We start from the raw sequence: 8,182 nt of genomic DNA on the forward strand, positions 1-8,182 counted from the left end.
CACTTGGCTACTAAGGCTCTCACCGGACTCGATCAACATGTGGAAGGACTTTAAACTAGAGTTTTTGGATTACTTTTTTCCGTCCAACAAGACGAATGCCTTGAAGAAAGAGATTCAGGAGTGCAAGCAGGAATACGATGAGTCTCTGAGTTCTTATTGGTCCCGTTTCAAGGGGCTGCTGGATGCTTGTCCGAACCACAGGATGATAGAAGCGGAGACTTGCAAACCCTAAATCCAAGGACTTGATGAACTCCTCAAGCGGGGGAAATTTTACCAAAAATAAAGCAAGTGAAGCTCGGGAAACCTTGGGAAGGCTGATCGAGGCGAAGAAGGCCTATGATAACCCGCAAAGCATATTGAGGAGAGGATCAGCCAATGTAGTAATGGAACAAGAAGACAAGAAGGTGGAAGATAGGATCGATAAACTGGAAAAAGCCTTGCTAAATGCAATTGAGAAATACAATCCGCATGCTCTAGTGGAAATTGAGAAACCCCCTGGTCAAGAGGAAAGGCAACTTCAACCGTACTACAGTCAGCCCTGCGAAGGGGAGTGCCAAGCTCAGGCAAATTCGATGGGAAGCTGGAATCCCATGGAAGTTGGAACCAAGGAAGACAGAGGGACGCTCCATGGAGGACTCACCCAAAATTCAGGTGGACTGACCATGAGCAAGGCCAATCAACCCCACTTCAGCTCACGAATTATGCACATCCTCCGGAGAGGCAGTCCAACTGGTCAGGAAAAGGTTAAGAGGGGCAACTGCAGCTGGGGTACAGGAATCAGGACCATACTAATTGGGGAAATAGGAATCAGAACAGTCCAAGGAGCTCTTATGTGCCACCTCATCAGAGAAATAACCAAGGGAACTACCAGAATTCCCAACCAAACCATCAAGGGAAACAAGGGTCTAATAACCAATATAACAATCATCAAGGTAACTATCGTCAGAATCAAGGTCAAGGACCGAATTCTGGTCAATTCAACTCCAGACCACAGAGGAGTTTGGATGACATGGTCCACGATCTAGTGAATTCACAGCAGTTCATGCAGAGTAACCTACACTCCAACAATGACGTGGTGCACAAGTTACAAGATGCTCAGTCTGAACATAAAGCCGCCATGGATATGATGGCAAAGCAACTGTCCCAGATTGCATTTTCCTTGAATGAGATGCGAGGAAATGAAGGGAAACTTCCTGCCACCGTCAAACCGCCAGACCGAGCAAACATTAGTCAAATCACCTTGAGATCTGGGTGGGGTTATGAAGGGCCGACGTTGGAAATTGATGAGGAAGTGCCCATGCAGGCTAGTGAAGGAAAACAGAGTCAGCTGCATCAAGAGGAAAGCGCTAGACCCAGGGAAATCCTTATTGAGGAAGACCTCCAGAAGGGAGATTTAGGGGGATCCTTACCTCGACCAAGGGACCCGTTCTTCCTAGACCCCGAACCTGAAGAAGTGAGTAGGGAAGGAAAGAGTGGAGTTGATGGAACCCAGGTTGGGACTTCCACCAATGCAGTAAAGCGACCAAAGCCATTTCCATACCGCGGGGAAAGAAGAAGAAAAAGGATGATACAGAGGATCTCATGGAGATTTTTAGCAAGTTGGAAATCAACCTGCCATTCTTGCAAGCCCTAAAAATGTCTGCTTTCAGCAAGTTCATCAAGGAGTTCATTGCAGGGAAGACCAAGCCAGATGGGAAGATTGTGATCGGGGAGAATGTGTTTGCTGTGATACAAAAGATAAGGATGCCCTCAAAATGCACCGACCCAAGTATGTTCACATTACCCATCTCTCTAGGGGACATCAAAGTCGAGCATGCTATGTGTGATCTAGGGGCGTCCATAAATGTTTTACCGCTTTTGATCTATAAGAAATTGACTGGAGTGAGGATGGTTGCTACCAAGGTAGTGATCCAGTTAGCAGATAGAACTTGCATCTGCCCTGAAGGAGTGTTGGAAAATGTTATAGTCAAAGTGCATGATTTTCTATATCCTGCTGATTTTTATGTGATCAAGATGAATGATAATGAGTCTGCTGAGTCCAGTGGGGTACTTTTAGGGAGACCATTTTTGCGTACCGCTAAGACCATTATCGATGTCTTTGATGGAACAATTTGCTTGGATTATAACGGGGAGAAGTATACTTTTAGCATAGATGAGGGGATGAAAAGGCCTTTAGATGTTGAGAATCTCTATGCTATTGATGTTATTAACCCCTTGGTCCAAGATTATCTTGAGATGGAATTGATGCAGGAACAAATCGACAACTCGGAGTTGAGTCATTCGATTGACAGAGAAGTTGTGGGATGGTGTGCAGCAATGAACACAGCAGAATTGACAGATGAGGAACTCACGGAGGCCATTATGGAATTCTGCAGAAGTCCCGAGTCAGCTAAATCCAAGGGATTAGCTCACGTGGCTAGTCTGGAAAAATCTCCTGGGTCTGGGAAGGAGGCATTACCAGAAATTGCGGACAAAAATCCCTTGCCCCAGGAGACGAATGGAACAAAAAAGGAGCTGAAGACACTTCCACCAGGCCTCAAGTACGCTTACTTGGAGGAGGATGAGACATTTCCGGTAATAGTCAACAACAACCTGACCAAGGAGCAAGAGAAGGAGTTATTAGAAGTCATCAAAAGAAACAAGAAAGCAATAGGATGGACTCTCTCAGATTTGGTAGGAATAAGTCCTAATCTTTGTATGCACCACATTCGTTTAGAAGAAGGTACGAAGGCTCATCGAGATGCACAACGGAAACTGAATCCGAACATGCGAGAGAAGGTCCTAAAGGAGGTGTTAAAATTGCTTGCCCTAGAGATCATCTACTCCATTCCAGATAGCGAGTGGGTCAGTCCTGTCCATATGGTACCAAAAAAATCTGGAATACAAGTTGTTAAGAATGAAAAAAATGAGCTGGTACCCACCAGACTAGTGACAGGATGGAGGATGTGCATCGACTACAGGAAGTTGAACGAAGCCACAAAGAAGGATCATTTTCCCCTGCCTTTTATTGATCAGATGCTGGAAAGGCTGGGCTGGCAAACAGTACTTTTGTTTCTTTGATGGATACAGCGGCTATTTCCAAATCTACGCTAATCCAGAGGACCAAGGGAAAACCACATTCACATGCCCCTTTGGTACCTATGCATATCGAAGAATGCCGTTTGGATTGTGTAATGCACCGGGAACTTTCCAACGGTGTATGATGAGCATCTTCTCGGATCTGTTGGAAGTATGTATTGAGATATTCCTGGATGATTTCACCGTATATGGGAACTCATTTGATACTTGTTTATCCAGCCTTGATCTAGTGTTACAGAGATGCCAAGAGAAGCATTTAGTGTTGAAATTTCGAGAAATGCCATTTCATGGTAACTGAAGGCATTGTCCTGGGTCACCTGGTTTCTGAGAGAGGTATTCAAGTAGACAAAGCAAAGGTGGATGTGATATCAAAATTACCATACCCTACGAACCAAAAAGAGGTGAGAGGCTTCCTAGGTCATGCAGGGTTCTATAGGAGGTTTATCAAGGATTTCGCAAAAATCGCGCAACCACTCACTCGGTTGTTACATAATGATGTGGAATTCGTCTTTGACGAAGGACGCAAAGGGTTGCCCAGCTTGCTTAAGGACAGGTTAGTATCAGCACCAATTATCAGGGCACCAGACCGGAACCATCCTTTCGAAATAATGTGTGATGCGAGTGATTTTGCTGTGGGAGCCGTCCTAGGACAGAAAATTGATGGAAAAAGCTATGTGATCTTCTATGCTTCCAAGACGCTGAATCAGGCTCAGAAAAATTATGACACCAAGGAGAAGGAACTGTTGGCTGTCGTATACTCGTTTGAAAAATTCGGACCCTACCTCCTTGGGTCGAGGGTTATAGTCTTCACAGATCACGCGGCGATTAAGTACTTGCTGGCTAAGAAAGAGTCTAAGCCGAGATTAATCCGTTGGGTGTTACTCTTGCAGGAGTTTGATTGGGAAGTAAGAGACAAAAGAGAGACGGAGAATAGAGTAGCCGATCACTTGAGCAGAATACATCAGGGGGAAACAGAAGAGGCCATACCCGATGCCTTCCCCGAGGAGCATTTATACCTTCTGGAGAAATTTCCTAGACCACTTAACTGGGAAGCAGTTTTGGCTCTAACCGGTCTAGGGGAATCGGATAAGGGAAAGCACACACTGAACGCAGAACCGTGGTTTGCTGATTTAGCCAACTACTTGGTCACGGGAGAGATGCCAAGTTCGGACGAAGTTTCCCGGGCCCAGAGGATGAAAATTAGAAGTGAAGCTAAATATTACTTTTGGGACGACCCTTACCTGTGGAAAATGTGCTCAGATCAAGTGATTAGACGCTGCATTCCCGAATGGGAACAAAGAGATGTGTTAATTCATTGCCACACCTTAGCATGTGGAGGCCATTTTGGACCGAGGAAGACAGCGAGGAAAGTTTTGGACAGCGGTTTTTATTGGCCGACGCTAAATAGGGATGCCTTTGAGTTCTGCCAATGTTGCGAGAGGTGCCAGCAGACGGGGGGAATTTCAAGAAGGGACGAGATGCCTCAGGTCCCGGTGATCGTGTGCGAAATTTTTGATGTGTGGGGAATGGACTTTATGGGACCGTTCCCATCGTCTTGTGGGAACACGTATATATTGGTTGCAGTGGACTATGTGTCTAAGTGGATAGAAGCTAAGGCCACCACAACATGCGAATCGAAGGAGGTGGCAAAATTTTTGAAGACCAATATTTTCAACAGATATGGAGTTCCTCGGGCCATCGTCTCGGATCAAGGAACTCATTTCTGTAATCGCACCATCGAGGCTTTGATGAAGAAATATGGTGTTCACCATAGAGTGTCGACTCCGTACCATCCCCAGTCTAATGGCCAGGCAGAGATTTCTAATCGCGAGATCAAGGCGATATTGGAGAAAACAGTTAATCCGTCAAGGAAGGACTGGAGCAAGAGGCTCGGAGACGCATTGTGGGCTTACAGAACTGCTTTCAAAACGCCTATTGGAATGTCGCCTTACAGGCTTGTGTTTGGCAAGATGTGTCACTTACCTGTTGGTATTGAGCACAAGGCGTACTGGGCAGTGAAAGAACTGAACATGAAGCCGATAGCTTGCGAAGAAGAGAGGAAATTACAATTGCAAGAATTGGAGGAACTTCGGCTGGAGTCATTTGAGTCTGCCATGTGGTACAAAGAAAGGACGAAGTTATGGCATGATAAAAATCTCCGGGTCAAGGAACTTCATGTGGGACAGAAGGTGCTCCTCTTCCAGTCCCGGCTCAAGCTAATGCCAGGAAAATTGAAGTCTAAATGGATCGGCCCATATACCATCGTCGGCATCCGCGCAAACGGAGCAGTGGAGATCCAGGGAAGTGCTCCTAACTCTGTTCCTTTCCTTGTCAATGGTCATAGAGTAAAAGTCTATAGGGATAATTCCGAGTTGTGTGTGGTGGACGAAGTTCCACTACATGCACTCCCTACTATCGCCTAGACGGACGAGGGGATATTCTCGATGAATTCCTGGGTCAAGTAGTAGGTTAACAATTTTGAAAATACAAACTGAACCAGGGAATCTCGGGAATACTCTAATGAAGTGTGTAAATAGTTTAATTACTTTTCAAATGTAGAAAATCCAAAAATATTTTCGAAGCACCAGACTCCGAAGGAAACCGATACTTTATACTCTAACCTTGACCTGGGAGTCTGGAACCTTCAATTTTTTTTTAGGGTCATGGTCTAGGGAGTCGTCTGGAGGAGAACCTGAAGGGAGAAGTCAAGGGAAGCTTGGAGGAAGAGGTCAAGGAGGGACGGAGAAAATTTGAATTTCAAATCTGCCGATAATTATGGAAGTTGTACGGTTGCTTACATCATGCCTGCAACTGCACCATCCTTTCATCAGAAAAGCAACCGTCGTCTCTCTCTCTACTTTTGTTCTCTCTCTAGAAAATAAACCCTAACCCAAATTCGACCAGATTTTCTTTCAATTTCAGATCTGCAGTGATGGATTCAACCCAACTCACCGGAAGTTCACAAAGCACGGTGTACGACCTAGCCCTGTTGGCGGAATTGACGCAGAAATTGGGGAGCATCGAGAAAGCAAAAGAAGTATATGCCCTGTTCGCCACTAGCGTGATGACGTCCGCGCCGGTCGTACCACCACCGACGACTCCGGCAGACTCGACTGCACAACCGGCGAATCTTCGTGAAGAAGGACCGCAAGAATCTACATCTCAACGCGCAGAAACCACTTCACAGGAGGCGGAGAAAGAGGAGGCAGTACACGAACGGCCGGAGGAGGATAGACCGACGAACGACGAAACCATGGTGGAGACAGAAAGGCAAGAAGATGAGAACCCTAATTTTGAAGGTAGGGAAGTTTGTGAGGGGGAAACCCCTGTTTTAGATGAAGTTGTGGAGGGGGCAACCCCTATTGTGGACAGTATGATTGAGGGGGCAACCCCTATTGTGAAGGATGTTGCTGAGGAGGAAAACCCTTTGGAAATTGGGGATGAGACCCCAATTGATTTCAGGGGTGCGACCCCTGAGTTCGTGGAAGAGGGGAGACCCCGAGTGGTGTCTGGGGGAAGAACCCCATTTATATTGAGGGGGCGACCCCGATAGTGGAACGTGAAGGGGAAACCCCGGAAAAGCTGTTGGAAGAAGCAAATCTACTTACGACTGGAGTACCGGAGCCCGAGGGAGGGCAGAAATTGATTGTGGACCTGGTGGGTGACCAGGATGAAGATGAACCTAAGATAGATGAGAGGACAGAAAGGAGGCGCACCAGGAGGAGTCTCCTCGATGAAGTCGATGACTTAGTTCCTGATGCTGCAGAGGCAGAGGAACGCCGCCTGGCCAAGGAAAGGGCGAGGAAAGGAAAGGCGGCGGCAACCTCATCTACCCGGTCTAGGAAAGCTCCCTCCGTCAAGGAGGTCGAGGAGACCCTTTCCCCTATAACCGAGGATCCCTCTGTCGAGGAACAAGACGAGCCCATCCCTGAGCCCGATTATGAATCTGAAGAAGAGCCTATTCCAGGACGTCCGGAAGTCTGGCTGACTAAAGAATTGTTAGAGGAGATGAGGCAGTTCGATGACCAGAAGAGGACCGCAGTGTACAAGGAAAGATGTAGCGGCTGGGAAGATGGCCAAATCTGGGAAGCAGTACAGCTCAAGGGAGCTTAAAATGATTGCATGTTACAAGGAATTCCGTGCTTGTATCTATTCGATAGGGTATGAGTGGTTATTACAGCACAGCCAAGAGAGGGTGCCCGTGGATCTAGCAAGGGAGTTTTTCTCCACCTTTCGTTTAAAGAACACCAATGATCTCGACGCGGATTCAATAACGTTCAGGCTTTTTAATGAAGAATATGAGATGAGCATTCGGGAATGGTCTCTGCGGATGGGGTTGTTCACCCAAGCCAAGGATGAAGAGGGGGCATGGAATGAGAGGATGATTGGAGTGCCGAAGAACACGCCCGGTTTCAAGGTGCAAACGGCATGGGAACTGATCACGCACCCCAAGGCGGGAACGTTTAAGTCCAGCTACTCCAAAGCCTCCCACATTGAAGACCGAATTCTCCGCTTTGCTCAGACGTTTGTCAGTTACAACTTGATGGGTACCGTTAATTCAGCACATGGTGCATGGCGAAAGGCGTGAAGGTGCACCTAGGCTATTGGCTGGCTCAGGCATGCCACCAAATGACGAGCAACCCTGCGCGTCATATGTATACCTGCCACCTCCTCGGCGCCTACCTCCAACGAAACATAGAAATGAAGATTGCCAAGGCCGCTCCGTTGGTAGTCATGTGCGAACCCCCGGAAGTGTTCAGTGTTGATTATTTTTTCAACAAGGGGTTACTGCAGACTCATGGCACCAAGACTCCTCTTCTACTCGTTGGGAGATAAGGTGAAAGCAGAGCCCGAGGAAGCCGAGGAAGCCATGCCAAGTGAAGAGGTTGAAGAGCTACGTAAGGAAGTCCAGGATGTGAAGAAGGAGATGCAGTTGATGAGGAAGGAAATGATAAAGGAACTTGGTGGGATCAGAAAGGAGTTGAACGGGAATCGGGAGGAAGTGAAGACCCTGAGGGGCAACATTGCATATTTGGCGGTGAAGTGCGCCAAACAAAATGAGCGAATGATGGAATTGGTGGAGCTTTCGATGAAAATGTTAAAG

Source organism: Salvia hispanica, chromosome 4 (assembly GCF_023119035.1).
Source record: "Salvia hispanica cultivar TCC Black 2014 chromosome 4, UniMelb_Shisp_WGS_1.0, whole genome shotgun sequence".
Taxonomy (NCBI): Eukaryota; Viridiplantae; Streptophyta; class Magnoliopsida; order Lamiales; family Lamiaceae; genus Salvia; species Salvia hispanica.